Below are 20,773 nucleotides of genomic sequence, written 5' to 3'. Positions count from 1 at the left end.
TACTTCAAGTACGGGGAACTTAACTGTACTGAACAGTAGTATGCTAGTTTTTTAACTGCCCTGTGAAGAATATGATTGAGTGCTTTATTCAAACATGGTGTCTGCTAAGTAGGCTACTAGAGTGAAAAATCTCTTGGCAGCTGCACATGTTTACTACGCAACTGAGTCCAAGGAGATGGCAGTATACTGGTGGGTGTGGTCTTTGGCTGATTGACAGCTGGTGAGAATGCAGCTGAGTGCAATGCGCTCACTCTCTCTAGCAACAGTGCACTGACCGCTGGCTGCTGACACTACACTTTCCACCATGTCACTGGATCATCAGACCATCTGGGTCCAAATAGTATTTGTTTTCTTATAAATACTTTGAGTGTTTGATCGAGCCTGCCTTGAGTGCCAGACGGGCGGGGTTTGGGACCTTGGGCACTATTCCATTGGTTCCAGTGCACCAGGCAAGCCCTATCAAGTGCAGCTGAAATACAACGAACTACAACGAATACTATTTGAACCCGGGTTTGTAGGGCATCTCTATGGGGTCTCCCGTGTAGTCACTACTTCGTGTAGCCTAGGCTAAACAGCTAAACAAACAACATGCCAGCCTGAACTGAACAAAAGGAATTCTCTAGGTTATTGTGACTTTTAAATGCATTATCACCCAAAATGTCCAACTGTTTTCAGAGCGCCTGAGTCAAGTGTCATGCTACTCATACTGAATATTACAACAAATACTGAGCCAAGTCTCATACAACCTCATTTCTCCATCAAAGACAAATGTGATGCCTCCTTATTAACGGAGAAAACGTTGTCGTCGCTATCAATGGAAACATTTGACCAATCCTCCATGAAAACAAACGAAGGAATCAAAGTTGTCGGTGCAAAAACATTTGACAGTGTAGTACACACACAGCAACATTACGCACTGTGGTCAAGAGTTACAACGTATGCGGAAGATGATGCACAGGTCAAAGTATTGATCCATAGAGATGCCCTACAAACCCGGGTTCAAATAGTATGTGTGTGTGTGTGTGTGTCTGTGTGTGTGTTATCCACAAGCCTTCAGCTTTTTCACATAAGATGACCAGCCCTGAGTCATCCTATAGTGTGTGTTCTTCCTACCTTAGCATAGATATGCCATTCCCCAATGCAGAGCTACAAAACTTCGAAACCTTACTCCTTTGGAGTGACAGACTGAATGCAGGCAGTGGAGAAACTTCTACCTGGGTTGTGTTCATTAGGGTACACAAGGAACACGTTTAGCAGCCGAAAGGGAACATGTGTGTTTCTATTCGAATATGTGTGTTTCTATACAGTCCCTCTCTGTATCCGTCTGTTTGGTTTGTTTTGGTGCCTAAATCACACAACCTTAGTTCAACCTGCATTTGTGTCCCAGGCTACAGGGCGTCCATGGCTACCATGTTGCCTTCCAGCTGTAGCTAACGACCACTAACAGGCTCCAAGGTGTCCTGCCAATATGGCCCCCACCAATATCGCCCTGGAGACCAGCAACACAATGCAATCCCATTGAACTGTTATTGATTGTGTATCTAGGGCCTCGCTTATAACAGCTCCAGGACAACACAACAAGGAACTAGTAAGACAGCAGCCCTTTAACTTGACCCAAACACTTTGACTGTGTCTCAAATGGTACCCTATTCCTTACATAGTCCACTACTTTTCAAAAAAGTTGTCCACTAAATAGGGAATAGGGTGCCATGTAGGACACACATCATGAGATGCACTGAGAGGCCTATATGGAGGACCAGTGATGGGCATAGTCTGCATTTCTAATGACCTGTGATCTTTAGAGTAGTGCTGGACATGCACACACACACACACACACACACACACACACAAATGACAAAGTACTGTCACTGAAGAAAACACTTGTGAAGAAAACACAGAGGGAGCCATATATACTCCCTGTGAGTGTTCTCCCTGAATGCCTGGGCGCCAATCAAAAGTTCAAGTTCTAAATGTGGCCACTCCGTGACCCCTGGAGCTCTCTGAGATGCCAGGCCCAGCTCCGGTTACAGGGACAGAATGTGTGTTTGTGTCTGTGTGTGTGTCTGTGGGTGTGTTATCCACAAATCACACACCGAATCATAACCCAGCCATTACAGTATGGGACCATATTCAATAAACATGCACAGACACATAAGTCTACACACGCTACTACTTAAACTATTGAGCAGTCGGCCATTCACTACTACTGGCTTATTGTTGGACAGACACTGCTTCTTGCCTGGAGGGATGAGGTTGTGCACCAACAAATTACAAGGACCTATTTTAGTATCGTGGTGTTTTTAGAACCGTTACAAAACGTGTTTACCATCTAACTGTAGATAAAGAAAAGTACTACAGCACCACATCTGTATGGCATTTCCACCCTAAACGGAACTCTTGGAATATATAAAAAAGAGATGTTGTGCTTTCTTTGCCCCTTACTCTTTAGATGTATATAATAGATAAATAATAGGTCGGTAAATACTGTAAATAGTACATAAATAATAGGTAGGTAAATACTGTAAATAGTACATAAATAATAGGTCGGTAAATAATGTAAATAGTACATAAATAATAGATCGGTAAATACTGTAAATAGTACATAAATAATAGGTCGGTAAATACTGTAAATAGTACATAAATAATAGATCGGTAAATACTGTAAATAGTACATAAATAATAGGTCGGTAAATACTGTAAATAGTACATAAATAATAGGTCGGTAAATACTGTAAATAGTACATAAATAATAGGTAGGTAAATACTGTAAATAGTACATAAATAATAGGTAGGTAAATACTGTAAATAGTACATAAATAATAGGTAGGTAAATACTGTAAATAGTACATAAATAATAGGTAGGTAAATACTGTAAATAGTACATAAATAATAGGTAGGTAAATACTGTAAATAGTACATAAATAATAGGTCGGTAAATACTGTAAATAGTACATAAATAATAGGTAGGTAAATACTGTAAATAGTACATAAATAATAGGTAGGTAAATACTGTAAATAGTATATAAATAATAGATAGGCAAATACTGTAAATAGTACATAAATAAAGGTAGGTAAATACTGTAAATAGTACATAAATAATAGGTAAATACAGTAAATAGTACATAAATAATAGGTAGTACATAAATAAAATAATAGGTAGGTAAATACTGTAAATAGTACATAAATAATAGGTAGGTAAATACTGTAAATAGTACATAAATAAAGGTAGGTAAATACTGTAAATAGTACGTAAATAATAGGTCGGTAAATACTGTAAATAGTACATAAATAATAGGTCGGTAAATACTGTAAATAGTACATAAATAATAGGTCGGTAAATACTGTAAATAGTACATAAATAATAGGTCGGTAAATACTGTAAATAGTACATAAATAATAGGTTGGTAAATAGTACATAAATAATAGGTCGGTAAATACTGTAAATAGTACATAAATAATAGGTTGGTAAATACTGTAAATAGTACATAAATAATAGGTCGGTAAATACTGTAAATAGTACATAAATAATAGGTTGGTAAATAATCTAAATAGTACATAAATAATAGGTTGGTACATACTGTAAATAGTACATAAATAATAGGTCGGTAAATACTGTAAATAGTACATAAATAATAGGTAGGTAAATACTGTAAATAGTACATCAATAATAGGTCGGTAAATACTGTAAATAGTACATAAATAATAGGTCGGGAAATACTGTAAATAGTACATAAATAATAGGTAGGTAAATACTCTAAATAGTACATAAATAATAGGTCGGTAAATACTGTAAATAGTACATAAATAATAGGTCGGTAAATACTGTAAATAGTACATTTACATTACATTACATAAATAATAGGTAGGTAAATACTGTAAATAGTACATAAATAATAGGTCGGGAAATACTGTAAATAGTACATAAATAATAGGTAGGTAAATACTGTAATAGACAAATAATAAATAGCTAATAGTAGGACAATAAGGAAATAATCAGGCCAGGCATAGGTACGCAGGTGGCACTGTGCTTTGGCAATCACATGCTATGAATGCATTCATTGAACAGCTTCAACGCCATTTTATGTTAGGTGCTAAGGCAAAAACAAGACTTGCAATTTGCGGCTTACCTGAGTCACGAACTTCATTCCCTAACCGACTGTCAATAATTCAACAGTAAATACAAACAAATATGAAAAATGTGGTTTAAAAAATGGACATCTGTGCACTATACTACCACACCTCATTTTAAACCTGCCTGATAGCCCACCTGAAAACAGTCAAGTAATGTTAACTAATTCAAAATGATTCCGCGAAAAATGTTGAATAGCCCTACTGTTGTGGTATTAAAAATAGAGGATTAAATTGGGTCCCCCGCGGGACAGGTGAGCTAACGTAGGCTAATGCGATTAGCATGAGGTTGTAAGTAAACAATAACATTTCCCAGGACATAAACATACAGTATCTGATATTGGCAGAAAGCTTAACTTCTTGTTAATCCAACTGCAATGTCCAATTTACAGTAGCTATTACAGTGAAAGAAGACCATGCTATTGTTCGAGGAGAGTGCACAGTTATGAACTTGAAAAGTTATTAATAAACCAATTAGGCACATTTGGGCAGTCTTGATTCAACATTTTGAACAGAAATGCAATGAGTCATTGGATCAGTCTAAAAATGTTCACACTGCTGCCATCTAGTGGCCAAAATCGCAATTACGCCTGGGCTGGATTAATACATTATGGCCTTTCTCTTGCATTTCAAAGATGAAAAATACACAACAAAAAAATCATGTTTTTTTTCTTTGTATTTTCTTTTACCAGATCTAATGTGTTATATTCTCCTACATGCATTTCACATTGTCATAAATGTCAAAGTGTTTCCTTTCAAATGGTATCAAGAATATGCATATCCTTGCTTCAGGTCCAGAGCTCCAGGCAGTTAGATTTGTCATTTTATGAGAAATGTATAAAAAAAGGGGCGGATCCTTAAGAGGTTGTGCCTGCCCCTATGTGATATATTCAGACAACGAGTAGCCTAATAGTATAGCCCAACTGTGACAAAGAATAACGGATGCATTATCCGGATGATGGGGATGGAAATATAGGACGCGCACCGACATGGGGTTCCAGACTGAACGATTCAGATTGGAAAAGGAATGACTGGAATAAAGAGTAATTCCATAATTGTAGGTCCCAATCAACGCAAAGCCACTTGGGGCTATACGAACCGATGTTGTATTCAGGCAGAAGACCCATTCCCTAGAATAAAACACAGCCAATGTATGTAGCTTAGCTGCTATCAAGCTAACATGCTACACTAGCCAGCTCTCGAGACTCGCCCGAAAGAGGCTCGCGCTGACAGGCTCCAGCACTGCTTGCTGGATGGTATGGTACCCGACTAGATAATGGTTAGCTATCATGAATTATCCAGCAATGCCCGTAAAAATAACCATACATATCATAGAGGTTTTAAACGTTCTTTAAAATGAATGCGTTATAAATAGAATATTAATTCAAATAGAGAAATTGACTAGGATGCTTTAACCTCGCCTTGCTACAATGTAGCGTCTGACCCAGCACCGAGACAGCGCAACAATGTTGCTAGCAAACACCGGCTAGTGGCTGTCTTCAAAGCTTACCTTGTTTGATGACAGCTCTTGTATTTCAACAAAAGATGTATAATGTATTGTTTCACTGTTTATTCCTAATAGATACTGCCTTCTCGGTCTCGTTCCTTCGGCTAAATCGCCTAAATCCGTGCGCTTTCCTTCAGAATAGTGCTGAATCTGAATGGGTGCACGGCACGCGCGGCTGTCGGTATCTAGGAAATTCTACCGCCGCTCCCTGCCAAATAATGACCCCTCCCACCGCTGAAGCCACAGCCATAGAGAAGACAGGTGCTGATTGTGCGCTCTGTGCGCAGCTCCGTGGAATAGTGAGCCCCTTGCAATATAGTGAGCTGGTTGGTACATTCAAAGTGCTGTCAAATCAGCGGTCTCGCTCTCATCCGCGCATGTGCAGTATCTCGGTTGAGAATGCATCCTGCTACGAGATTGACAGAGCGTTTTTTTATGCGTTCGTTGCCAAATTTTGACTCCGTCGCTGGAAGTGGGACAAGGGGATGATGCGCATGGCCAGCATGGACTGATAACGATTATGGTCATGCCTGTGTGTTTTTAAAATTGTATTTAGGAAAGCGTAAAGTAATCTGTGTACCACCGGTATGCGTGTTATGGAAACGGCTAGGGCAAGCTATAAACAAGAAGAAAGACTGGAATCGAGAACAAACACACAGGCCATGTTGTCTATATCTAACCAGTTCTGGGTTAAATTGGTATGTGTTAAATATGGGTAATTCCATGGTAACAGTGACAGTGACAGTGGCATTGAGACTCAGATTTTTGTCAAACAAAACCAATGATTGCAAAGTTAAACAAACCATACCATATGCACATGGACTAATTTGAACCATTTCCATGACAATGTTTACAAAAGCACATTTACTTGAAGAACGGTGCAGATGCAAAGTTTGGTAATGGCACAAACAGCACAAACCACCATTGTGTTACCAAATGTAGCATCTGCACTACTCTCCACTGTGGAATTGCCTGTCCCTCCATATGGCGTTGGACAGTGATGCTCACATTTTCTATTTGGCTCTATACTCCAGCATCCTGAATATGAGATCAAATGTTTCATATGAGGGGACAGTATAGAATGTCACCTTTTGTTTTAAGGAATCTGCATACATATCTGTTTAACCATTTAGAATAGAAAGCACTTTATGTATCTAGTCCCCCCCCCCCCCATGTTAAGAAGTAGCAAGTATTTGGACAAATTCACTCATTGTGTATAAAAGTAGTCAGACGTTTCGTATTTGGTCCCATATTCCTTGCACGCCATGACGACATCAAGGTCATTGGATGCATTTGCAGTTTGTTCCGGTTGTTTCCGGGTAATGCTTTAGGACTGTAACTGATGATGACTGGAGTCATTTACTTTCTAAGCAAGTAGATGTTTCTGAACACTTTGAAACGAATCCTGATAGTGTCATGATTAAGGAACAATCATGAAATGAATCATGAATAATAATGGATGAGATGCCCTTTCAGAGGCTAGAACAAAACGTGGTAACTTCTCACCATTACAGGGGAGGTTAGTATTTTTTTAGGGGGTGTGACCTTTGTGCCTCTGTAACCTTCTCACTCATCATAATTCACAATGCATTCATGATTATGTATAATCATGGTAGAATCCACATCAGGGGCATAGGCATGGGGGCACCTGGGTGGACACAGACTCCAAACTGACACAATACATTATTCACCATTCAGTTCTTATTAGGCCCAAAAAAATCCAAAGCGCAACCAAAACAAGCCGCAAATGCCTACAACTGCCTACTTGAATACACTATAAGTTAATTTGCCCATATACCTATGACTTCTTCAAATGGGTGAACTAGATATATAAAGTGCTTCCCTTTCTAAACAGTAAAACTGATTTGTATGACAATCCCCTGAAATAAATGCTGACATTCTGTACTGTCGCCTAAAATGAGACCATTGCAAATCTAAAACGCTGAAGTTTAGAACCAAATGTAAAAAATGCAGAGTCACTGTCCAAATACATATGGAGAGGAGTTTATCTGCCAAAAGGTTGAACGCCTATATCTGACCACATACAATTGTCATTACATAAATTCATGAAAAACATGCAGAGTTAATGCAGAAACATACTTTGGGCATCACTTTTTATGGTTTCTAATAACCTAAAATTCACTGATAGATACAAGTAAGTGTATTTGGAGACCATATAGGGAGCAAAGACACGTCAGCCTCAGATTTTCATTTTATGTGACTTACACATTAATATCCCTATATTATCATATCACACACATCTTGCAAGTTGCTTAGCGACACATGGACGCCTGTTTTGTGCTGCTACCATGTCGCGCTGCTGCCATGTGTCGCTACCGTGTTGTCATGTAGCGTTGCTTCGGTAGCATGCTGCTTTTGTCATGTGTTCCTGCCATGCTATGTGGTTGTCTTGAGTCTCTCTTTTTTTGCAGTGTTCTGGTGTCTCTCTTGTCGTGATGTGTGTTTTGTCCGATATTCCTTTATTTTTCGTCTCAAACCCCGTCCACGCAGGAGTCCTTTCGCCTTTTGGTAGGCCGTCATTGTAAATAATAATTGGCCTAGTTAAATATAAATGTATAATAACAAAAGAACAGGTGCCGACACCGGTATGGTACCAGTTTGAATTTGATGTGTTGACATTCACACTGGCTTTAGTCACAGGAGTACTTTAAAATGGCTAAACTTCAACAATATAACACGATTGCCACCCTTGCAAATCATTCCTACAGCCACAGCTTGAAATTGCCAATGTGTTCCAAAGCTGGCATTTGCCATGCTGTGCCAATCGGAGTTTGAAATGATATCTCAAATGGGAAATGAAAATGCAGCAGCCATTTCAATCAAGAACCATGAGATTGCTAGTGCCACATAAAGGCATCTTTACAATGTAATTACATTACAATGACTGCATATCACATGTTCCATACAATTTGGATGAGTGCAAATCACACTAACAGGCCTATTGTGTCTGCTGTCATTGACTCAAATTGGTTCCGCAAACACGATGGGATATGTCCCAATTGGCACCATATTTTCTGTACTGCACTTCTTTTGACCAGGGCAATCTGTAAATACTAATACAGTTGTTAAATTAGGAGCCTAATTTGTTTATCCACAGAAAAAGACAGCAACATTCCCGCTAGCCTTGATTGTATGAGATAATGAGTGGGCTGGACATGCAGAGAGATGAGTTCGGATTGGTCTGTCAGGTAGCACGCTTCTGTCTATTTGAGCTGGTGAGTATGTGTAGGTAATCCTGTCTAATGTGGTGGAACTGCATAAGTGCTGCTCTCCACTTTCTGGAAGACCGAGTTTTGAAATCGGTAAATTAGAGTATGATAGCTAAGGAGATGGAAAAAACACCTGTCTCCTGATTACATCTTAAAGCTAATTAAGGGCAACCATTGTCACGCCTTGGTCATTGTATTTTGTGTTTTTGTTATATGTTTGGGTAGGCCAGGGTGTGACATGGGTTTATATGTTGTGTTTCGTATTGGGGTTTGTATTATTTGGGATCGCGGCTGGTTAGGGGTGTGGTATAGGCTTGGCTGCCTGAGGCGATTCTCAATTAGAGTCAGGTGCTTAATTTGTCTCTGATTGGGAACCGTATTTAGGCAGCCTGAGTTCGCTTTGTATTTCGTGGGTGTTTGTACCTGTCTCTGTGTTGTAGTCACCAGATAGGCTGTAATTAGTTTCACGTTCCGTTCTGTTGTATTTGTATTCAGTTTCAGTTATTTCATGTACCGCGATTCTTTCATTAAAGTCATGAGTAACCTACACGCTGCATTTCAGTCCGACTCTCTTCTTTCAACAGACGAACACCGTTACAACCATGACATTCGTTATAGGGAGAAGCGTCCATTCCATAGTCTAGCTAGCTACATTTTCAAATATTACACGTTTCTAATTTTGACAGAAAATCGTTTTCATCTGTGTAGTAATATTATTTGTATTTCAGAGCCATTTCCATTGCTAGTTATAGCCTAATGTTAACTAGCTAACATTGAACCTGGTTGGTTAGCTACCTGCATATTCCTACAGGGTAATAACATCATGAGTTGGGATTATGGTTCATTGTTTAGCTAGCTAATTATGTGTCTTAAAAAAAGACTCCACTATGCATGTAACCATTTCAGTAGGATGTCACTGAGACAAATGTTGATAGACATAGCTGATAAATTCGCTCTAGCTATCTACTACTCTCATCTGACTGTGCCAGAGCGCAGAATAAGTGACGAATTTACACCCATTGAATATGGCCGGTGTCAATAAACGCTGTTAAAAAAATGATAAATTGTTGCCAGCAGCACAGTTGCAGTTACCAACGCTCTGGATAACATAAAAACAGCCTAACCAGCTCTGCTTGGGCGAGTAAAATTGTCAGTGAGCTGTTCTCTCATTTGTGTCTGGAATTAGCTCGCAAGCTAGCCAACATTAGCCAGTTAGCTTGGGTGCTTGAACGATGCTGAATGGGTGTTGACAAGGAATAGCTCTCCAGTAGGTACCAAAACATTCAAAGGCCATTTTCTCAAAAGTGAGAATACAAGTTTATCAACTTTCAAAGTATAATTACATTCCCATTGTTCTTCAACTGTACTGTAGGATTTAGCAGTCTCTACTTTTATCCAATGTAAAATACACAATTTCAAATTTTGCTACATAAGACCGAATTGAGCCGGTCAGTTAGATATATAGCCTACTCTTGAAAAAAAAAAATATATATTTTACACGACCCTGCTTAGCTTCAGAGGCAAACCAGCAGTGGGATGAATGGTGCAATGTTGCTGGAATGAATGTGCCAAAACTTGCAACTGGAAAAAGGCAGCAAAAGCAAAGGGTAACATAACCACAGACACAGAAAATTGCAGGAAAGAGGGAGTGATTTTTTATGTATATTTTTAATGTATGTTTTTTATGTTAAAACATACAATCTACCTGCAGTGAAGCCGCTCAACATTTCAATTCCATTCAGTCATCTAGCAGACTCCTATCCAGAGCGACCGGCATCCAAGTTCACGTTGACAGAGCTCCCAACAAGTCAAATCGGAGACCCGAACCAGTGACGTATTGGCCACCGACCCAAGCTCCCAACTGCCAGGCCACCAACCATCCAAGATCCAAGGTTGGATGGGGAGCGTTGCTGCACAGCTACTTTAAGGTCTCTTTAGAGATGTTCGATCGGGTTCAAGCCCGTGCTCTGGCTGGGCCACTCAAGGACATTCAGAGACTTGTCCCGAAGTCACTCCTGCGTTGTCTTAGCTTTTGCTTTGAGTCATTGTCCTGTTGGAAGGGGAACCTTTGCCCCAATCTGAGGTCCAGAACGCTCTGGATCAGGTTTTCATCAAGGATCTCTCTCTGTACATTGCTCCGTTCATCTGTCCCTTGATCCTGACTAGTCTCCCAGTCCCTGCTGCTGAAAAACTTCCCCACAGAATGCTACAGCACCATGCTTCCCCATAGGGATGGTTCTAGTTTTCGTCCAGACGTGCCGCTTGGCATTCAGGCCAAAGAGTTTAAACTTGAGAAATCTTGTTTCTCATGGTCTGAGAGTCTTTAGGTGCCTTTTGGCAAACTCCAAGCAGGCTGTCATGTGCCTTTTACTTAAGAGTGGCTTCTGCCTGGCCACTCTACCATAAAGGTCTGATTGGGGGAGTGCTGCAGAGATGGTTGTCCTTCTGGAAGATTCTCCAATCTCCACAGAGGAAATCTGGAGCTCTGTCAGAGTGACCATCGGGTTCTTGGTCATCTCCTTGATCAAGTCCCTTCTCGACACAATCCTGTCTCGGAGCTCTATGGTTAGTTCCTTCGACCTCATGGCTTGGTTTTTGCTCTGACATGCTCTGTCAATGTTGGGACCTTACATAGACAGGTGTGTGTCTTTCCAAATCATGTCCAATCAATTGAATTTACCACAGGTGGACTCCAATCAAGTTTTTGAAAAATCTCAAGGATGATCCATGTAAACAGGATGCACCAAAGCAACATTTCGAGATTCATAGCAAATACTTAAGGTATTTATGTTTTTTTATTTTTAATACATTTTTTCACTTTGTGATTATGAGGTATTGTTTATAGATGTATTTAATCAATTTTAGAATAATGCTGTAACGTAACAAAATGTGGAAAAAGTCAAGGGGTCTAAATTCTTTCCAAAGGCATTGTATTTACATGTGTGCATGTGTGCATGTCCGTGTCTGTGCACATGTATGGGTTTGAATGCGTGCGAGTGTGTGTATGTACACGCGTACAAGAAGCTGCGATGCATCATCCTCAGGCATACCAGCATTGGATATAACAGTGTTGTCCCTCAGTGTCATTCAAACATACTTTTTTTTTTTTTACTTGATTTTTTATTTTTATCTTTGACCGGAGGCATTTTACTTAATCAACTCATCATTTTATCACTATTTTTGTTTGCAAAATTAAGAATTTTGTTCCAGACATTAAATTGTGCTTGATATTAATGGCACAAAAGTAACTCACTCACTAAAGGATTGCACCATATAATATCACTAGCACTCAATTACACTATTACTCCCCACCACAGTTTCAGTAAAAAGCTGAGCGATGGGGCTGGAGAAATGCAACCACTCTCAAAGCCATAGACTATGCTATGGATTCAAGGACTGACCATCCATGATATAAAAATGATCGTTTTAACCATGTTTTTAGGTAGTGGTTGTTTACATTTATTTTGTTTACAAACATTGGCGTAAAACAAGCCTATATTTTGGGATATGACCGTTGAACTAAGGTCATGAGGTGTTACGTTCCCCAGTTTCTGTGTTGTTTTGGGTTTGTATGTGTTTGGATGTGTATATGTTTCAGGAAGGCTTCCTGGAATCGGCTGATTGGCCGGCCCCATTGCAGATTGGAGCTCTGACCCCGCCCTCTCATCAGGAGATACAGCTGTCTGCAATTACAGACTCCTTCATAGCTTGAAAAGCCAGTGTTCCTTTGTTAGGAAGAGGGAGCTTCTTTGTATGTGCTGTGGTGGTTGTTGGTCTGGTAAAGTTGTTGTATTTTGGTAGCCGGTCCTGCAGAAGTATGTGTATGTCAAAAGGACTGTGTTTTTGATTGTTGAAATTGTTCACTTTACATTAGTAATTATTCTGTTTTTGTTCCCAGGGGGGGAAGGCACATTGGGGGTGTTTATGCAAGAGGCCTGCGGGCATTGTAAGGAAGTGCTATTTCTTATGCAAATGACCAGCTTACTGCTATTACATTGCTATAACTGAGACAACGTATTTTCACAGTGAAACATGTTAGGTCCCATACAGGATAGCTTCCACACCCACACACACACAGCACACACACACACACTAACTGCCGAGGACACACAGATAAGACATACACCCACACATTGGGAGGAAGAGACACAGCCTTGACTTGCAGACACAAGCACACACACACAATCTCCTTCCTAGCCGAACATTGTGTGACTGAGAACAGCCCGACGAGACCCGGAGGAACGACGGACGGCTCAACAGGACCAATCCAAGAAGACAACACCTCAACTGTGGCCAACCAAAAGACCGTGACTTCCAGACTCAACCTACTTTCTGTACTGTACATAACATGCTTGCAATCTGTTATCGGGGCTTCTTTCTGCTGGTTCCTTGTGAGCCAAATGAATGAGCCCGTATACGTTGTACCAGATATCTTTACTCTGAATAAACTGTCGCTTGTCATATAATTGACCACCTTGTCTGAATCGATCCTTGACCGACTCGCCCTATCTACATATCCCATTATCAACAGCATACATAACCGGTAGTATTTAATGTCTATGCACACTAGGTAAGACCTGGAGGACAATCGCCTGTATTTTGGTTAGCGCTCCTGGTGGGGTTCAGAATAGGTAAGTAGTGTGTAGGTAGGTAAGGTAGGAGTGGGGCCTCTTTAACTTGAACTTTCTTTGCTTTGGTTCCGTCCAGACCCTTTCCCCTACATTACAGTATTAAGGACTTAAATTCCCTGTAATGGTAACATTCTCTGCCTCTGTCATGCTTACCCGCACCTACAATCACATACCTCTTTCACTCCACGGGGAGTTGAGTGTAGCAGGGTGTTGCGTTCCCTCCTCCAAGAGGTGTAAGTAACATGAGGCATTTATATTTTATATTCTTTACGAGTCAATGGGTTCACATTATTAATTTGTATGGCCAAAAATGTATGTATCAACTAAGGTTTGCCCCTTTTTTAACTGGCAGTTCATACAAGCATTTCGCTTCACCCGCAGCATCTGCTAAATATGTGTATGTAACCAATCAAATGTGATTTGATACAGCAGAACTATGTTGTCATTTGAAATGTTTTCTTCTGTCCACTGTTCTGGGAATGTCCCATAAGATCATTACCTTGTCCCGCATTTGGGCTTCTTAAATGTGTTCACCTTAATTCTACTGGTGGATACATTGTTACTACCACATGTTAACACCATGTTTTCACAGGAGAGTAACATTATTTCAACCCAACATGTGAAATTGTTTTACATGTGAAACAGCAAATGTGATTTTTACATGTGAATGTTTTTCACGTGAAAATTCAATTCCACATTGCAACATGTCAAACTGCATATCCAAATTTCACAGTTTTTAACATGTGAAACTGCAATTCACATGTGAGATGAGAACATGTTTTTCTCCTCACGTGAAAAGGTGTTAACATGCAAACTCTAAATTGAATACACGTGAAAGTATGGATTCACGTGTGAAATTTAAGCTCAACATGTGAAAACAGCTGTTTTTTAAATAAATCTCAAAGTGTGAAAATGTGTTTCTTTCTCACCTAATGAATTGCCTGTCATACAATAGAAAAAGTGGGGCAGAATCTCCCCTCTGCCGACAACTTTTTGCTGAATCGTCCATTTCCCCTGGTGATCCACCTGGCGATTGGCCATTCCCATAATGAACCTGAGACTCCGGAATGTGTGATGCGCTGTTCTAAATATTAATAAATCAGATGGAGTAGTGTGTTTTTAACAACATGATTGGTCCACCCTGGGGAACCCACTTCTTTGTTATTATCGATAATGACAGAGCATTGACATGATCCTATCATACAAGAGCAACTTTAGTCTTACACATCCTTTAAAATCCAAAGTGAATCAACTATTATTGGTTTATTATGATAATCATTTAAAAAAGTATTAAAAAAAAGCTCTGTTCGGCTGCTATTATTTGCAATCATTTGGCACGTCCGTGGTCGTCTGAAGTGTTTAATGAGGCTTTTTTCGCACACTGCTGTAAGAGATTTGGTCACAGTTGTTCTCTCTCGCTTTCTCAGAATCTTTGTTTATCACACGTGTCAGCTCCTAGCTGCGCTCGGTGGAAAAGCGGAAAGTTATATTCAAGTGCGGTCTGTTGAATTTGAAGACAGTTACAGGGTCCTGGAATTAGCAGATAGTTACAAAAAAATTCCTTGCACAGAAACGAAGATATGCCTCGCACAGAAATGTGATTACGCTGTGAATTTAAGATAACATATTAGGTCAGTCATTGGTGAATTAGTAAATGGGATATCGGGCCAAGACACAATGAAGTAGCAGAGACAAATGTAGCAGAGACAAACGGTTACATTTCCACAACCTTAGGAGGCAAGGAAAACAATGGAGACAAAGGTTTATTTTGGTTTATTATTTTCTCTCAAAATTATACATTTCAAATTAACCATCCGTGTCACGTACTTTCAAAATCGAACCCAGAAGCAGACCAGGACAAGGAGAGTAGGAAGAAGGTGAGTATTTACAAGTGAATGTGAATGGGTAGATATATCCAGGTGGCGTAGCGGGCAGCGGTGGTGAGTTGATGGGAGTAAATAGGTGGATCCAATGGGGTAGCGGAATCCTCTGACGGCCAGACGGGAATGGGGTAAATGATCCGGGTGAGTAACTGAAGACAGAACAAATGGAGGTAAGTTTAAGGCAAGCAATACGTAAAAAACAACAAAACAAATTCTATCCAACTTGAGGGTGATACTATGGCACAACATACTGTTCATGGCTAACGATCCGGCAGGGAATGGATGTCAGGTCAGAGCTTTTGAAGGGGAGAGGTGATGATCAGGACAGGTGTGCAGTTTACTGATGGGATACAGGTGCGGGTGAACATCGATCTCCCAACAAGCTAATTCGCCTGGCAACCAGACAGGGTGCGTTCCAGGACACCGGAAACACACTCCAGGACAGAAACACAGGTAAACACAGACTCAGGTAGCGGGATTCGTGACAATCCGACTGTGCTTAATTGTAGTAGATAGTTGCTAAGGTAACACTTTTGTCTCCGTAAGAATGGAATTCAAGATAATTGGGTTTGGTCATTAATGTTGTCATGCTCTAGTCTAGTTTATAGGCAACTGTCCTGTGAAAGGACTAGCATGACCTATTACCTCGTTCAGATGGGAAATGTACAGTCTTCACTGTACCCATCCCTCTCTGTGTGTCGTATTCCCCGCCTCTCCATCCCTCTCTGTGTGTTGTATTCCCCTCCTCGCCATCCCTCTCTGTGTGTCGTATTCCCCGCCTCTCCATCCCTCTCTTTAGAAATCAGGAGGCGAGAGAGAGAGGAGAAACAGTTCATGGCAACTCATTGTCTCCCAGCTCAGCATGATGGCTCTCTGTGAATGGCAGGCAGTGGCCGGGGCTGGGACAAGCTGTTGGTGGTGGGGGCCATTTCTTATTTGTCAGGGGGGAGAAGCCAGGGCTTTGTGGGATTATGAGGCACCCAGAGTGGAGTAACTGGGGCTCCAGTCTCCACCGAGCTCCTCTGTCCCCACCCAGTCCCAGAGCCCCTCTCCCAGCCTTAGCCATCTGCTGCCCCTGCTTCATCTGGAGCAATGCTGATCTGCACTGGGAATAGAGTTTCCATCTGTGGATAGATATAACTATATGTTGTATTCGTGCATCATTTTTAGCTACACACAGATCCAAGCAAGAGGTGGTACTTGATGATGAGCTACTAACATAATTATTTTGTATACAACATTTAAAATAAATCATTTGTCATTTTTTCCGGTTTGGAGCGAGTGGTCGCATCGGCGCTTCGCTCCCGCAGGTAGTATAACTTTTTACATTTCATTATATTTCATTATAGCACAACGGTTTGATTTGTCTAATCTTAGCAATTTCTTCTCAGCTAGCTACATAGCCGTCTTTGTATCAAAGATAATTGCGTAATTATCGTATTTCGCCGTCCTAACGTAGTCTTCACTAGCCAGCTAGCTAACGTCCACTGATTAGCTGCACTGGGAAAACTATTACACTCAACTGAACGACTTGATTAGTGTAGTGTTAGCTAGCTACATAGCTGTCTTTGCTGTCTTCGTATCTTCGTTCCAAGATAATTGTGTTGTTTAGGTTTAGAGTGTGTAGTCTTAGAGTGATTATCTTAATTTACCGAGGTTAGCTAGCCAGCTATTTGTCGTCCTTAACGTAGGAGACTCTGCTAGCTAGCCAACAGCTAGCCAACGCTAGCCAACGTCTTCTGAATAGAACTCAACAACCCGGTCGCATTCACAGGTAGTATCACATTTTCATTTCATTTCTTTACAGTACAACGGTTTGATTTGTTTGATCGTAGCTAGCTACTTAGCTAGCTACATAGCCGTCTTTGTATCAAAGATAATTGTGTAGTCTAGAGCGATTTTCTAGGTTAGCTAGCCAGCTATTGTCGTTCTTTTAATGCAACGTAACGTAAACAACACTACTAGCTAGCCAGCTAGCCCCCGAATAGCAGCACTGTAGAAACTATTACACTCAACGGAACGACTTGATTAGTGTAGTGTCAACAACGCACCCACTGCCAGCTAGCCTACTTCAGCAGTACTGTATCATTTTAATCATTTTAGTCAATAAGATTCTTGCTACGTAGCTTAACTTTCTGAACATTCGAGACGTGTAGTCCACTTGTCATTCCAATCTCCTTTGCATTAGCGTAGCCTCTTCTGTAGCCTGTCAACTATGTGTCTGTTTATCCCTGTTCTCTCCTCTCTGCACAGACCATGCAAACGCTCCACACCGCGTGGCCGTGGCCACCCTAATCTGGTGGTCCCAGCGCGCACGACCCACGTGGAGTTCCAGGTCTCCGGTAGCCTCTGGAACTGCCGATCTGCGGTCAACAAGGCAGAGTTCATCTCAGCCTATGCCTCCCTCCAGTCCCTCGACTTCTTGGCACTAACGGAAACATGGATCACCACAGACAACACTGCTACTCCTACTGCTCTCTCTTCGTCCTCCCACGTGTTCTCGCACACCCCGAGAGCTTCTGGTCAGCGGGGTGGTGGCACCGGGATCCTCATCTCTCCCAAGTGGTCATTCTCTCTTTCTCCCCTTACCCTTCTGTCTATCGCCTCCTTTGAATTCCATGCTGTCACAGTTACCAGCCCTTTCAAGCATAACATCCTTATCATTTATCGCCCTCCAGGTTCCCTCAGAGAGTTCATCAATGAGCTTGATGCCTTGATAAGCTCCTTTCCTGAGGACGGCTCACCTCTCACAGTTCTGGGCGACTTTAACCTCCCCACGTCTACCTTTGACTCATTCCTCTCTGCCTCCTTCTTTCCACTCCTCTCCTCTTTTGACCTCACCCTCTCACCTTCCCCCCCTACTCACAAGGCAGGCAATACGCTCGACCTCATCTTTACTAGATGCTGTTCTTCCACTAACCTCATTGCAACTCCCCTCCAAGTCTCCGACCACTACTTTGTATCCTTTTCCCTCTCGCTCTCATCCAACACCTCCCACACTGCCCCTACTTGGATGGTATCGCGCCGTCCCAACCTTCGCTCTCTCTCCCCCGGTACTCTCTACTCTTCCATCCTATCATCTCTTCCCTCCGCTCAAACCTTCTCCAACCTATCTCCTGATTCTGCCTCCTCAACCCTCCTCTCCTCCCTCTCTGCATCCTTTGACTCTCTATGTCCCCTATCCTCCAGGCCGGCTCGGTCCTCCCCTCCCGCTCCGTGGCTCGATGACTCATTGCGAGCTCACAGAACAGGCCTCCGGGCAGCCGAGCGGAAATGGAGGGAAACTCGCCTCCCTGCGGACCTGGCATCCTTTCACTCCCTCCTCTCTACATTTTCCTCCTCTGTCTCTGCTGCTAAAGCCACTTTCTACCACGCTAAATTCCAAGCATCTGCCTCTAACCCTAGGAAGCTCTTTGCCACCTTCTCCTCCCTCCTGAATCCCCCCCCTCCTCCCTCTCTGCAGACGACTTCGTCAACCATTTTGAAAAGAAGGTCGACGACATCCGATCCTCGTTTGCTAAGTCAAACGACACCGCTGGTTCTGCTCACACTGCCCTACCATGTGCTCTGACCTATATAATAATATAATAATATATAATAATATAATAATAATAATAATAATAATAATATATGCCATTTAGCAGACGCTTTTATCCAAAGCGACTTACAGTCATGTGTGCATACATTCTACGTATGGGTGGTCCCGGAAATGGCCTCTTTCTCCCCTCTCTCTCCAGATGAAATCTCGCGTCTTGTGACGGCCGGCCGCCCAACAACCTGCCCGCTTGACCCTATCCCCTCCCCTCTTCTCCAGACCATTTCCGGAGACCTTCTCCCTTACCTCACCTCGCTCATCAACTCATCACTGACCGCTGGCTACGTCCCTTCCGTCTTCAAGAGAGCGAGAGTTGCACCCCTTCTGAAAAAACCTACACTCGATCCCTCCGATGTCAACAATTACAGACCAGTATCCCTTCTTTCTTTTCTCTCCAAAACTCTTGAACGTGCCGTCCTTGGCCAGCTCTCCCGCTATCTCTCTCTGAATGACCTTCTTGATCCAAATCAGTCAGGTTTCAAGTCTAGCATTCAACTGAGACTGCTCTCCTCTGTATCACGGAGGCGCTCCGCACTGCTAAAGCTAACTCTCTCTCCTCTGCTCTCATCCTTCTAGATCTATCGGCTGCCTTCGATACTGTGAACCATCAGATCCTCCTCTCCACCCTCTCCGAGTTGGGCATCTCCGGCGCGGCCCACGCTTGGATTGCGTCCTACCTGACAGGTCGCTCCTACCAGGTGGCGTGGCGAGAATCTGTCTCCTCACCACGCGCTCTCACCACTGGTGTCCCCCAGGGCTCTGTTCTAGGCCCTCTCCTATTCTCGCTATACACCAAGTCACTTGGCTCTGTCATAACCTCACATGGTCTCTCCTATCATTGCTATGCAGACGACACACAACTAATCTTCTCCTTTCCCCCTTCTGATGACCAGGTGGCGAATCGCATCTCTGCATGTCTGGCAGACATATCAGTGTGGATGACGGATCACCACCTCAAGCTGAACCTCGGCAAGACGGAGCTGCTCTTCCTCCCGGGGAAGGACTGCCCGTTCCATAATCTCGCCATCACGGTTGACAACTCCATTGTGTCCTCCTCCCAGAGCGCTAAGAACCTTGGTGTGATCCTGGACAACACCCTGTCGTTCTCAACCAACATCAAGGCGGTGGCCTGTTCCTGTAGGTTCATGCTCTACAACATCCGCAGAGTACGACCCTGCCTCACACAGGAAGCGGCGCAGGTCCTAATCCAGGCACTTGTCATCTCCCGTCTGGATTACTGCAACTCGCTGTTGGCTGGGCTCCCTGCCTGTGCCATTAAACCCCTTCAACTCATCCAGAACGCCGCAGCCCGTCTGGTGTTCAACCTTCCCAAGTTCTCTCACGTCACCCCGCTCCTCCGTTCTCTCCACTGGCTTCCAGTTGAAGCTTGCATCCGCTACAAGACCATGGTGCTTGCCTACGGAGCTGTGAGGGGAACGGCACCTCAGTACCTCCAGGCTCTGATCAGGCCCTACACCCAAACAAGGGCACTGCGTTCATCCACCTCTGGCCTGCTCGCCTCCCTACCACTGAGGAAGTACAGCTCCCGCTCAGCCCAGTCAAAGCTGTTCGCTGCTCTGGCCCCCCAATGGTGGAACAAACTCCCTCACGACGCCAGGACAGCGGAGTCAATCACCACCTTCCGGAGACACCTGAAACCCCACCTCTTTAAGGAATACCTAGGATAGGATAAGTATCCCCCCCCTTTAAGATTTAGATGCACTATTGTAAAGTGACTGTTCCACTGGATGTCATAAGGTGAATGCACCAATTTGTAAGTGGCTCTGGATAAGAGCGTC

General features: G+C 42.5%; 1 protein-coding gene across 1 annotated transcript in view; it reads right to left on the bottom strand.

Moving 5' to 3' along the window:
• Positions 1-5,844, bottom strand: part of LOC124012776 (catenin alpha-2) — a 711,900-nt gene extending 706,056 nt beyond the window's left edge. The window contains exon 1 of the mRNA XM_046326728.1: positions 5,639-5,844. The gene's annotated coding sequence lies outside the window, so the exon portion shown is untranslated. The remainder of the gene's footprint in view (positions 1-5,638) is intronic.
• Between the last annotated feature and the right edge of the window lie 14,929 nt (positions 5,845-20,773).

The sequence above is a fragment of the Oncorhynchus gorbuscha genome, linkage group LG24, assembly GCF_021184085.1.
Source record: "Oncorhynchus gorbuscha isolate QuinsamMale2020 ecotype Even-year linkage group LG24, OgorEven_v1.0, whole genome shotgun sequence".
NCBI lineage: Eukaryota > Metazoa > Chordata > Actinopteri > Salmoniformes > Salmonidae > Oncorhynchus > Oncorhynchus gorbuscha.
Note: the sequence above shows the minus strand (reverse complement) of the source record. Positions and strands in the feature narration are given on the sequence as shown.